Source organism: Malurus melanocephalus, unplaced genomic scaffold (assembly GCF_030028575.1).
Source record: "Malurus melanocephalus ecotype Western Australia unplaced genomic scaffold, MMel_1.1 scaffold_178, whole genome shotgun sequence".
NCBI classification, from domain to species: Eukaryota; Metazoa; Chordata; class Aves; order Passeriformes; family Maluridae; genus Malurus; species Malurus melanocephalus.
The window spans coordinates 283,862-297,588 of record NW_026623410.1 but is presented as its reverse complement, the minus strand read 5'-3'; the positions used below and the strand labels follow the sequence as shown (position 1 = coordinate 297,588).

General features: G+C 39.4%; 1 protein-coding gene across 15 annotated transcripts in view; it reads right to left on the bottom strand.

Annotated features, from left to right (window-relative positions):
- The window catches only part of PRRC2C (proline rich coiled-coil 2C), a 69,815-nt gene that overhangs the window by 55,695 nt on the left and 393 nt on the right, over positions 1-13,727 (bottom strand). The window contains exon 1 of one of the 15 annotated variants that reach the window (XM_057372745.1): positions 13,374-13,596. The exons of 12 other annotated variants lie outside the window; for them this stretch is intronic. The gene's annotated coding sequence lies outside the window, so the exon portion shown is untranslated. Of the gene's footprint in view, positions 1-11,912; positions 12,060-12,328; positions 12,391-13,373; positions 13,597-13,727 lie in introns of those variants that run through there. 2 more of the 15 variants (XM_057372746.1, XM_057372747.1) reach the window with 2 other exon arrangements.

Here is a 13,727-nt window from a genome sequence, read left to right as displayed (position 1 = left end):
AAACCAAGTTTCAGATGAGCATGTAACTGTACCAAGTCATACATTATAATCACTGTGCTCACATGATCTTTCAAGTGCAAACAACTCATATACAGTTTTAATTTTCAGCCCAAGACTCATTCCAGCCAAGGAGTTCACAAACAAGAAGTAGCTTCTCAATGGTGAATAGCCTAGAACTTGGCAAACAAAACGAACAAATAAAAAAAGACAASTTGGGTCATTTTTTACCTCCAAAATTCTCAACGCAGCAAAGCCCTAACAGATGCAGACAGAGCAGAAAGCAGTTTGAGGATGGTTTAAGATAATGTTTTGTCATATTTTCCAAAGTCTGCACTTCTGGTAGAGATGAAACATGGAAAAACTTAATCATAACACTCTTCTTTACAGAGCAATACAGACTTCATACTTGGGCAGACCTTAATTGAAACAATTATTCTCTCTAGAACATTTCATATCTTAAAGAACAGAAGACAGTGAGCACGTTCCCTGAAAATACCTCTTTATATTAAATGCACCAAAATTAGTCTGCTCAGTACAACTGAGCTCTATGCCTTTTATACTATTAAAATTCAGTTTGACAAGTTTTTCCAAGCTTATACTACAAAGAAAAATAAACTGAATATCTCACACTGATTGAAACTGCACATTCCTCAGTAATCTGACCTGCACAAAATAAATAATTTCAATTAGGTAGGTCAATATATTCAATAGCATATATATATTTAACTACATTTAGACCTGATGCTGGCTGCCAAAGAAGATATTATTGCAAAATTAGACTTTAGACCAGGTACTCAAGCCAGGGGTGACAAACCCTCCCTCTGAAGAGCCCATGTGGCCTTCTACAAACATACCTGCCAAGTCACACATTAAACAAGCACTCAGTGCCATCTAACAACAGTTACGAAGAGACAATGGCATGATTTTGAGCTCCAAGACTTCTGCTTTTTCATCTAAACTTTAGTTCCATATGCCACATTCCTATACCTGAGCATCAGAATCACTCACTCTGTAGAACCTACGAGGTGTTTCAACATAGGACACGTGTAACTTGTGTGCACAATATGCTGGCTAGTACTTGCCTCCCCAAGGGATTCCCAATCTGGCCAACACTTACATATTTTGTTATTATCAGTCMAATTTTTAGAAGTGAAGTGCTGCTGTGCACTAGGTTTAGGCTCAGTGTGCTGTGAGTAACACGAGGCAGCTGGATGCACCTCTGAAAACACATGAAAGATGTCAGAAGCACTTACCCAAGTTCAGTAAGCACCGTGACAGCCAACAGAAGGACRGGGAACAGTACAAGCCATAACGGCACTTGGCAGCGTTCACTGCACTATTAAGAAATTTAAGCAAATCAGCTGTTCATACTGAATGATTACAGTTATTATTATGCACAATTACAGAAAGCACAAGGCTCCCAAAATTCTGGAGCAAACATTTACCTTTCAGCTACCCTAAAATGCTATCAAGTAAGTTAACTGACCTTCACCGTGGCCTTAAGGTGTTAGGGTTAAAATTATTACTGTAATTTTTGTACCAGACTATTTTTCAGACTCCAACTGGTTGACTTATTTAGATCCTGCAATGAACTCAGAAGTTTGTGCACAGAAAATAGCACAAAAAGTAGCTGCCACAAATTCTAGACATCYTGGTCTCCCTCAAGGAGCAATTTACTTGTACCCTCTTAGACATTTAGAGCTGGTACAAGAGCAAACCGAATGTAGGATGTTCCAGACTGCAAAAACATGCTTTTAAAGTGACTGTAAAACCCCAGCAAACAAAACCCACATACATATCACACAGGCCTTTTCCACTAAGTTCCTAGCACTCCTGATCATTTTAGAATTCACCTGTATGACTTGTTTAGGATTTCATTATACAACTCTTTATGTCTGTAAACCTCGCACAGTGTTCCATTAGGACCAACTGCAGACTTGGAAAGGTGGCACCCCTGCTTCAGAAAAATGGTTTATGTGATTAAACAAGGAAAAAATATTACATATTTTGAGGTCACTTTTGAGGACTGAGTGGTAGGAAGCACAAAAATTCAACAACTTAATTCAGAAATTCTTGCCTAACCAATGACAAACTCCATCCTTATTTTATACATTGCATTTTTAAACCCCTACCTACACAAAAAAMCCCATGTTTCTTACACAAGTGTAACATGTCAAGAGGCTTCTTCAGCAGTATCAGTTAGTTTTAATACATCTTAATTTAACCAATTTAAATCATCTTACCCCCTTACCCCACACCAGATTAGCTTACAAGCACACAATCAGTTAGCTATACGTGAATTTCCCAGGATTCTGCAGTTCTTAAAAACATTAAAAATACTGCAATAGTCTCACCATTTGTATTCAACATAGCAAGGTAATCTAGTCCCTGTCACCTCCACTCCAAGGGCTATACTTGGGCTAAATCTGGAGAAAGATGAACTGGAACGACTTAAAACAAAAAGCACCATTTAAGACTCAAACTTGCTGAAGATTTCCTTCCTTCAACTCCCAGGGCTCCAATGCCCATCTGTGAAGTGGGAAACATCACAAAAAATACTACATGAAAGTTTATTCATAACTGGGACGCATTAGCACCTCTCTCAAAACAGAAACCAAGAAACCAATCCCAAAAGAATTTCCATACACTATTTTAAGTACGCTCAAAGTGGTTAAGGGGTAAAAACCATCATGTACAAATCTGTTATTTGTATCCAGCCATAACTTCACTTTTCTAAGAATAGCTTTGTTTCTGGGACACTGAACAATGTGGTTCTGGTAAATTCTAGAACCAAATATAACTACTAAAAAAAAAAAAAAAGTAATTAAATTTTTAACATATCCAATTGGTTTTAGAGGCAGATGCTACCAAATGAGTGTCAGCAATTTCATAAAAATTTCACTGCAWGCAAAAATGTGACATTAAAAATTTCAGACAGAAAGATTTCATTTCAACTGTCAGTCTGGCATATTTAGATTCTAGAACAGAAGTTGCATACTACTGCAAAACCTAAGCATAATCTCCAGCTAGATACTAATCCTTGAAAAACAACTGTGTGATCTTCAGAAAAGAGACCGATTTAAATCAATTACAGAAATATAATGCCTATTTAAAACAAAGAAACAGAGGATACTGGAGTCAAAGTACTTGGAAGCCAAGAAAGCCTTCTTCATGCTTTTTGTAACCCACTATCAAGGAACCCTACTATTTTAAAAGAACAAAATACTGTGCAATTACTAAATACATGGGTTTTGGATGTGGTTTGTACAGAGAAGGTTACACACAAATAAAAACWGGAATTACARYTAAACATACTGACTTYACTTMTCTGACATGGGTGTTTGTAAACAAYACACACYAACAATCTCTTMTTGATGACCTTATAYTTTCAACTTTCTAATGTCCAAAGTATCCCTACAGGACGAAGATTTTTCAGCCCAAATTTTTATTTACAAAAACATAGCAACAAAACAAATAAACAAGTTTAGACCATGTATCCCACTTCTAAGAATTCTTAAGAAATTCAGCACTAGTCAGCTTAACATGACATGAAAACTAGATAGAAGAATGTCCAGTAGCACTTGGGTAGGAATTCTCTGTCAAATTTAAATATCTAATAAAGCCTCAGAGGTCAGGATTTCCCTTCCCTCCAAGAGCCACCTGCAGCAAGATTCATTATCAAGCAGATTGCTGCTAAACAGGCTGAAAATTGCAGGAAAACGCTGGGGACTTCAAGTCAGTTTTTCATGTACTTCAGTCACGGCTCCATGACCTATGAGAATCTCTTCAAATCTTTGAAGAGTTCTGGGYAGATCTCACTACAATTCGTTCTGAATAAGATCTACACGAAATTTTGTTTCCTGAGAAAGCCTCACTAATACACTTTTCCTTCTCTAGATTTTGGGCTCACTGGCTCTCAGCAGAACTTGAAAGAGGGTACACAATGTACTGACTGCATTGACTCTATAAAATCCGTGGAGACTGGAAGCCAAGCAGGACAGAACCCCTTTTATCRCCATGTCTTTTGCAACCATCACCTCAGTGTGAGAAGTGAAGGACAGGCTGCTGAGGCACCCGACAATCTACAGAGGAATCAATGGCCACCAATGGAAAAAAATCAAAATCAGTTTTGCTTCTTAGAACCAAGACACTCCATCCTGAGACAAAGCCATAGCAAAGCAAGCTTTGCTAGTTCAATCATTCTTCAAATAACTACTCTTAAAAGCCACAGAAAATCTTTCCAAAACAATACTGAAACTAAGTATGTCAGGTGGAAAACGGAGCATGATACATGACAGCCATTTTAGGGAATTATCCCACAGATGCATCTTTTAAAAATGGAGTTTGTGGATGCCAGAAATGAGCATCCACAAATATGTCTGCATCAATTCTTACAGACATCCAGCAACAGTATAAATAGAGCCGCTAAGCAACAAAAAACAACCCAAATTAGCCACCCACAAAAAAAAACTCTACAGAGAAACTAGCTTCACCACAAAGCATATGTTACTTTGAACTAGCAATCTATGGAGCAAGCAAATCTGCTGCCTCAGAAAGCCTAGAAGGCAGCTTGTTGAACTAATTTTTTTGGGGGGAGAAATACTAATCACCTAAAACCTGGCTTTCCAACAGGAAAACCAGCAACAAACCACAACAGCTCAGAGAGGTTTTGTTGGGAGCATTTTAAGACTACTATGGCACTAACCAAACTTTTAGGACACATTGTAGAAAAAAAAAATCTGTCACTTTATTCATATTTTTTTCCAGTGCTTTCTTGAGAAAAAATAATTAAAAAACCACAGAATCAAGTACAGCAAACCTCAAATTTGTCTCTAGTCACAGATTTTAATAATATWTAACTATATGTGCATTAATATTTCCCTTAGCATGCACAGAAACCGTATTTCTGTGGAAAAGCTCTGCCAAAAGCAGCTYCATCAGTAGGATCAATCATCAATCAGAATCAGCATGACTTAAATGTGTCCATGTAACAAAGGATTAAAAAGCCACAGACAGAATAAACTCACATTGCCAATAAAACCATCAAAAATGCACTGAATATTTTCATGTACCACACAGCTTTCTTTCAGCTAAAATAATTTCTGATACCTGTACTGCTTATGAAATCTTCTTTTTAAGTGACCTCAAGTAACTGAGAGATTATGGTCTCCTCCCCTCACAGGCAGAATTATACTAGTGCAGCTATTTAAGAACTCTGGGGGGTAATTAGAGCAGTTTTCGTTTCATTTAGTCCAATTTTTTGCACATTTATATTCAGAGCATCAAATAAAGCTGTTCAATAYTCTGAAAAATACTATCTAAATATCAACTATAGCAATGCAGTTACCGAGGAATTCAATGAGTTCAATGTTGTCACTTTCTTCCATGTTTYACACCAATGGCCCCAATTTTGGTCTCCAGCTTTCTACCAGATAAGGAAAGCTGTTTATCAACACAACTTTTATATTYACTTCTGCTTTTTACAAGGAGGTAATGTAGAGATGCACTCATRCATAAATATAGCTATTCTTAAAACAAAATGTTGACATTAGGAAGCTCCTCCCTAAAAATTTTACTGAGCTCTCAACTATTGCACATGCAGAAGATATAATACCTGTCTGCTTTAGCACTATAATTACTTTAAATACTATTATTTGTGTTTTAATGGTTACTTTAAAATTAAAATAGAAATTATTTTAAAATAAGTATCAATTACCAAAGTGGAAGATCAAAGGTCAAACTAAGCAAGTCCCTTCAATGAATCTTGTGTCTGGTAATTCTTTGAATTTCCAGAGGTTATATACTGAAAAAWGGTACAAGTTTCATCTGAGTTTTAACAGCTCTTTCACTATTCTGAACTGAAAACCCAACACCTGCCACCTCAAGCAGCAGCACCTTTGGGCAAGTAAGACTCCTACAGAGATCTTCTCCCATACTTACTTTGGTAGTCAAGTACTTTCAAGAAGTGAAATACATGGTATCTACACTCAGCCTCAAGGCTGATGTCCTTAGCAAAAAAAAAAAAAAAAAAAAWTGATGACTGGCTTAAAAAAATCTAGATAGAAGTGATTTTAGTCTGGCTTCTGAGTTTAGAAAATTTACTTTGGTAATTTTTTCGACACGAGGAATAGTTCTTTAGGGTAACAGACTGATGGAACCGGCATACAATCAAATACTAAAGAGAAAGATTGTAGCTTTGAACCCAACTGCACCGGCACCACAAACTCACAAGAATCAGAAACGCTGGTAGTGCCACTGGACCAAATGCACACTGGTTTTAGCACTCCCCTCCACTGGAATGGTCCAGACTGATCCTGGTAGAAGCACTCYCAGCCTCAACACTGATCCATCTTATTCTGTTCTTACAATCACAGTTTTGTAAGGCTGCATTTGTCCCAAAGAGCTTCCCACAGATGATGAATCTGATGTGGAATCACACTAAATGAAATAGTCCTCCATAGGTCTGCTTGCAGACTCCAAGACTAATGATCATCAGACTTGTCCAACAAGCTTCCACCTCTTTTCAGAGCAATTCCCAGCTGGGGTTGAGAGACAGCAAGGCAGCAATGCAAAACAAATCTTGTTCTGATACACGAATAAAAAGCTTCCAGAGGCTGAAAAGACTACAAATTACAAATGGTAGGACATGAGTACACCACAGTTACTAAGCTAAAATGCTACCAAGTGTAATGATCAGGTAAATACAGCACAGCCTTCACTGGTACTGCAAGCGTGCAGTTGATTTACTCACTCGATCTGCATGGACCAGACAAGTGCAGAGAAACTTAATACCTCAACCACAGCTCAAGTGCAAGTGAGGAGTAACTACTAATAACTCTATTAGAAGCATTCCTTCAAGTATCAGCTCATTTTCAAATTATCCAAGTTTCACTGCCAGAAAGGACTTTACAAAACATTCCAGTAAAGAGGCTGACAGTGAGTGTCCCACCTCAGCCAGGACTAGYACACCCCAAAGCACTCAACCCAACACAGCTATTTTGGCCATGTGCTGATAATCCTCAAACAGAAATTKTAACTGAGATGCTTCTCTAGATTTCTGAACATATTTCAACTAAAAATGTATTATTTTCTGAAAACCTAACATCCCAAACTTCTTTGCAGGTCACTTGTAGAGCAGACTATTTTATTTCTTCTTAGCCTGACAATGTCTTTACAAGTATTTTTGACCTCTTTGTCACTAAGCATTAAGCAAATTTTTTGCAAGACAGATTTTTGATTTTACATTTTCATGCAGTTGGTTAAGAAACTTTTATAAATTGTAAATTCTTAATTGAGGCAGGAGTTTTGAAGTTCTGGAAGGAAGCCAGGGCCAGGAAAAAAAACATTTTCTATAGAATTAAAGAGAGCATCATAATGATATGCGTTCTCATTATTTCTGGGAACAGAACAATGTAAGTGCTTTTGCCCAATTAGCTTTTCAACTTGCAGATGCCAAATGAGACTTATTTTTAAGAATTGCAAAACCACTTATTAAAGAAATTTCCATTATTTGGAAGAATGAGAAAACTTCAAAGTGCACGAAACTGAATTGCTGCCTATTTRAGCACAAGATAAGGGAATAAATTAAGACAAATTCTTGCAGAAAYGAGCTGTGTACCTGCTATGAAAGTGCAGAATTCAAATAGCAGAYTGAACTTTCTCCAAATACAGAGGACTAACATGACCTGTCTTACCTGTCAGGAGGTTTTTTTTAACTGAAAATATTACAACTATTCGCCAGGCTTTTTAATAGCTAATTTAGATCAATTTATCCAGACCACAGCAGCTCTGTGTAAAGGCATCTGTTAATGGTTAGGACCACAAACAGTCCCTTAAAAAATTACAAACACACTTCGTATACTGTCACAAGCACCACTTCGTTTCTTGTTCAACTGAACCATACCATCCAGAAGAAGCCTGGAAAGGAAAAAATACCAGSAAACCCCTTCTCCCCACACAAAGAGAAAGTGACATGGGAAGTGTCCTCCTTGGTGGCATCTTGAGTAGCAGCTGCTGTGCAAGGCTGAGAAAAGGGGAGCAAAAAACAAACCCACAGTGGGGCTACAGCTGCTGACACATCTGACTCCAGTGCAGGATCCAATGCTCAGGATCTGCTCCTCTGCAGGCATTGACCAGAAACAACAGCTGAGGTGAACTGGAGTTGACTCCTGAAGTAAATCCTGTGACAAGCTGGTGCAAAATGCTTCCTTTTAGGAAGGTGATGAAAGAAAATCAGTAAGTACATGAAAACAGATCAGATTCCCGACAGATAAGCAGAAGCTGCAGCCATTTACAGTCCAATATCCACCTTTCCAGTTTCATTTTTCCCTTTATAATAGCAAAAGCTCCTGCACTTTATTAACAACCCCTCCAACAATGCCATTTAAGCTGGTGGTGTATTTTCAACCCTTCCCACCCATCCCATCAAAGCCTGGACAGGGGAAGAAGGCAGGACAGATTTRGGAAAAAAAGTTTAAGCCACTTCTTGCTGTGAATAACTCAAGGAATCTCCTTCAAAAGTTCAATTTCCTGCTCCTTTACCACAATTTCCAAGCCCCACTAAAAAATATTTCTTCACAGATGAAGTAACACCTTTTTTCAGCATTCTTCCCAAGGAACCACAATTTTGAGCAGTGGATTTCTCTCCACATCATACTTTTCAGCATCCTTAAAGTATCCCTGATCTCAAATGCAAGTAAGTACAAATTTTTACATCTAACTTGTTTTTCCAAAGCCCCTATTCATAAGTTGATCCTTAAATAAAAATAATTACATCTACAGGGTTTTATTTTGGAAATCTGTTAGAAGTTGCTTTGAAATAATGTTCAGGCAAGCTCCCCTGTTCATGAGCTCCTTCAGGATACCTTCACAGTGCACAAGAACCACTCCAGGGTTACATCCTTCAGGATTTCCACTCTTCCTTAGAACAYGTGCCAAAATTAATCCCCTCTTTGCCAGCTTTTTCTTCCCCTTTTTTTTCTGTTCATCTTCTCAAGACACTTTAGTTGAAGGGTCCAACCTGAAGATGGAAGCACTCAGTAGGAACAGTAGGAACCKAGAGTTTTGTACTGTCTTGTACAATCTCACCACCATAAGGTTCAAAACAGTTACTCTAATCAGTTATGTAATGACTTAAGCTACTTGTCACATTCTAAACTTCCCACCTTGCCCAAATTCTTTGCTACCTGTTACTCCTACYACATTCCTAACCTGACTCATGTACCTCAAAAATAAACGTAATKTCTCCTCTGTATTAAAGGGGTGTTACAGCATATTTTTGAAGGCTTTTATGATCCTCCCACTGTGATAGTAAGAGCCAGGGTTGCCAAATGCACCAGCTTGTAACACACTGACAGCATTATTAAAAATATTTCCCTTCAGTGCATACAAAGGTGGTACAATTTGCTCCTTGGTCTGGTCCAGCTYAGAGAGAGCTCATAGCTGCTCATTCTCTTGTACCTGCTACCCATTATCCTCTGAATCTCCGGTTTCATGCTTTTCCCTGTGACTCACTAATTTCTTGGAACAGMCACATCTCCTTGTTCACTAAAGAATGCTCAGCATGTAAGAGATGCAGCTGCCAACACACTGACAACAGCTCTGGACAACACTGCTTAATTACAGTGAGGGTCGACTTCAGCCCTCTGCTTCAGACTGGATTTGACCAGGACTTGTTAGGAAAAAATGGACAAAAAAAAAAGATGAGAAGCTAAATTAGAAAAGCCTTATCAGTATAGCCAGCTTTATGCATCCATCTTTCAGCACTATGGGATCCATTTTCCATGAAAGTTAACTTGCATCTGCCAAATGGCTGCAGATGAAGTTTAACATCTTCACTTGCTCTTGGTTCTCTGTTTATTCTGCTCAGGAAAAAAAAATCCCACATGTCCCTTGACACTTTGCTTTCAAGATGCAGTAAATAATTCAGGCTCAACACATTATCAAAATACTTATCAAGGAACTTTTTGTTAACCAAAGCTATGTCTCCTACAAAGCTCTGTCCRTGCTGATAGCTTCATCTGTGGCATGAAAAACATTTTCTAACCAAGGTGACTCCAGCAGAGTAACCACTTAGAAATGCCAGAAGCCAAAGACAAGCTCTTCTTACATCTTCCTTTTTTACAGACTTTGGCAAAAGAAAATGTTCTTGTCCCTCTTCATTACAGGACTTCTGCTATGCACCTATACAMACACCTATACACAAAGCACAGGCTGTGCTAAACACTACTACAAAACAAGCACTGCAAACACAGTATTTTTTTTTTCCAAAATGAAAGCATTAATTCATTAACACAGAGGTCCTTCAATGGAATACCTGGTGAGTTTGAAAYGGAAGTTTTAAAGCAATATCAAGTTTTTAACCGGGAGGAAATCCATGGCTTCTCAAACAAAATGTTGCTGCACTTCCACCTTAGCTGAAGGTTCAAATCAGTTTAAGTACATCTTAAATCGTAACTCCTACAAATGTTCCTTAAAATTATGACTGTAGATTTAAATTGTAAGTTGAAATTTAGAAACAAAATCTAGGAACAGTCACATGCTTACAAAATATGAATTTTAAACCACGGTGTAGTGGTTTACATGATTTCATGAGGACAGCCTGAAAAGGRCTACTTTTCTAAGCAGAGAAGGTTTGATTTGCTAACTTAAGCAAGCAATGCAGCAAAAAATGGGCAGCCTAGTCATTGCTGGACTACTGTTTATAGCCCAACTAAGTAAAAACCGAGTAAGGCTGCCATTTCACTTAGGAATCAGCTATACATTGATTTAAATTGGTATTTAACAGAACCCWCTTCTCTCAGTTACCCAGGACTGGATGATGCTCCAGCACTTCAGGCAGTACTAGTGTATTTGTTGTACCTGAACATAAAGTGTGGTCATCCCTGTCTCTGATGCTGGAAGACCCTGAAAAGAATGTCTTATTTTTGAATACATATCAGTTCAAATTTATCACCATCATACTTCAGATTGAAGACATGAAATGTTGATTCTGCACTCTTAATTCTGCCGTTAATCAAGACAGTGTCAGATAATTTAAACCATGAACAATGTGAATGTTAAACAGTTTCTCCCTTCAGTATGTGTTTGCAATCTGTAACAGACGAGCTTGTTAGCATTTACTTAGAATGTTATGTAATGGCTGAGGTATTTGTAATAAAAACAGTCTATTTCTGTTAGCCTGTTCTTCATAGACATAAAAGCTGTCTTCATCTGATTTTTATTAGGACTTCATCTTCCTCTGCTCTTGATGCATTTTTTAAGACTCCTGTGCACTCCATTTTCATTTCACCGATACCCAGAGTATCATTTTCTCCCATCTCCTCACAAATTTCAGCTTTTATTTTTACACCTGCTTTCACCCRTAAGTTTCTGCTGGGTTTTGTAAAACCCAGACCCAAAAAACAATGGGAGCATGAAGCTGAGCAAAGGAAAAATTTCCTACAGAAGATGAACTGGTTCTACCAGTAAAACACCACCGGCAGTCCCGTCATTACAAGCCCAACATCCATCCTCAACTAGTGGGAAGGTGGTGCATTTTCAGGGTGGAGATTTTCCCCCTCAAACCCTCCACTACTGTAGAGTCTCTGAAGATGCTCTGCTCCTCGTTCAGCAGAAGGAAAAGGAGTGTTTTTCCTCCTCTCACATCCCCAAACCACTACACAAGGYTTTACTCCTCTGCAAGAGCACACTGTGCAAGGCTTTAATTCTTCCGCAAGATTTTTATCTCCTCGTTTTATCCACACCATCCCTTATATGGTATTTAGTCTAAGCTTTCTATGCTCCCTCCACTCTCACATCCCTCYCGTTCCTTAACCTGGAGAACAGTCTGGAACAAAGGGCTTGTACTTCCAGTACCATAGGACACCTGGCTGAAGCAAACCTCATACAACATAATCGCTGCTCTGACTTACCTTCCTTCTCTTAATTGGCATCCAGCGTTCATTCACACASCCCCAAACCCACACAGGAGCTCCCTTCTGAATTGCATCATCTTGTCCCTGCTCACTGAAGCCTGTTTCACTTTCCCTAGCACACTCCAGGATGTGGAGAAACAGGACCTATGGAACATGCATCCCATAAATCTGTACCATTGAACCAGGAGTCCAGGTTAAAACTGTTGACTGATCTAACTGCTTTGYTCTACAAAAAAACTAGGATTCCCATTATGGAAAGTCTAAATGAGAGCAAAGATATTATAAATTGCTACTAAGCTGCCAAGACAGAGTATTTATGTTAGCAAGACTCACAGAAGCAAMTGCATATTAATTTATACATATTTTATGGGCTATTATTTACAAAAGCCAAGAACTTAATACAAGGAACATACCCACACACCAAGGCAGAGTTTTTGGTAGCAGAAGCTTCAATCCTGTTCACCAAGTACTGGCCTAGGAGAGAAGCAAGCTCTTCAGTTTAAAGAGCCACCTCTCAAGCACACATCACCACCAAACACCTTTCCACTGAACATTCAACCAGTTCAAACAACTCCCAAAACTTTGAGATTYTTTAGTCCTAAGAAGGCTGTGGCARAACTGCATTTAACACCACAAAATTAACACGGAATAAAAATCCTCTAAACTACAAAATTCAAACCAAAACTGACAGCCACATACAGCTCCTGGCARTCAGTATTTAAGGTCAATCCTTTTGTTTCTCATACATGGACAAATGAGATCATGTCCTGTTTCCTGCCCCTTCAAATGCAGTTTCTTGTCTGAGCAGAGCTCTTTAAGATGAGACACAGAGTAGGCCTGGTGCCTCATTGCACAAGAAATAAAATTCTTAAAAATTACAACCCTCTTCCTTCTGTTGCAAATATTGCTGATTTCCAGTACGAATCTATCTAACCCAAATAATCAGGGCAACAAGGAGAAATGGTCCTTCCTTGAACRCAGAGTCCAAGACCTTCCACCAAAGAACATATTTACAGAACACCCAWGTGAAACACAAAAAGGAAACAAAAACTACAATGCTCCATTCAACACCCAGCACCTTGCTCACATACACGTCCTGTTYCCCATAAAGAGGGCCCGAACTGGAAATTATCTGGGCCACTCAGCCTCAAAATTTTCAATTTCTGCATCCCTGGGTGATGGCTCCCATCACCCACTGCACTATGCCCACTGCAGACCAAGTRCCTGAATTTCAGCCGTGTCATCTCACCATGCTCTCACCATCCTTTAAGCGCTATCAAAGAGAACACCCCTGGTTCTGATTACCCCACTCCTACAAATCCTGACCCTAGGAGCACAAACAATGCCTTCCTTCACCCAGTGCTACATCCAACCACCCAGGAACCGCCTTTTACCGTAGGCAAAAAGCGAAAGAATCGTGGATGTGTATTTCAGGGCTGGAAAACCAAAGTGCTTTACCTCCAGCACCCCGCAAGAAAAGGCTGCTCTCCCCCCGCGTTTCTGCAGGAAGAATCACAGCCACAAAGTGAGCACAAATGCACGCTGGGGTCGGCGCGTTTCTTGAGAAATCTCCAGAGAGAGAAARGGAGGGAGGGAAGGAGARGGGAAGAGAGAAAGGGGAAGACTAGAAGCCGTTAAAAAAAGGGAAAAAGCGGGGGGCAAAAAGGAGGGCGGGAAAAGGAAGCAGCACCCCCGCAGGAGCGGTCCCAGCGCAGCCGCCCCTCCCGCCGCCCCCAGGCGCGGCCCGGGCTGTGCCCGGCGGGGCGCGGCCGACCCCGGGCGCCGATGCGGGGCGGCCCAGGGCACTCCGGT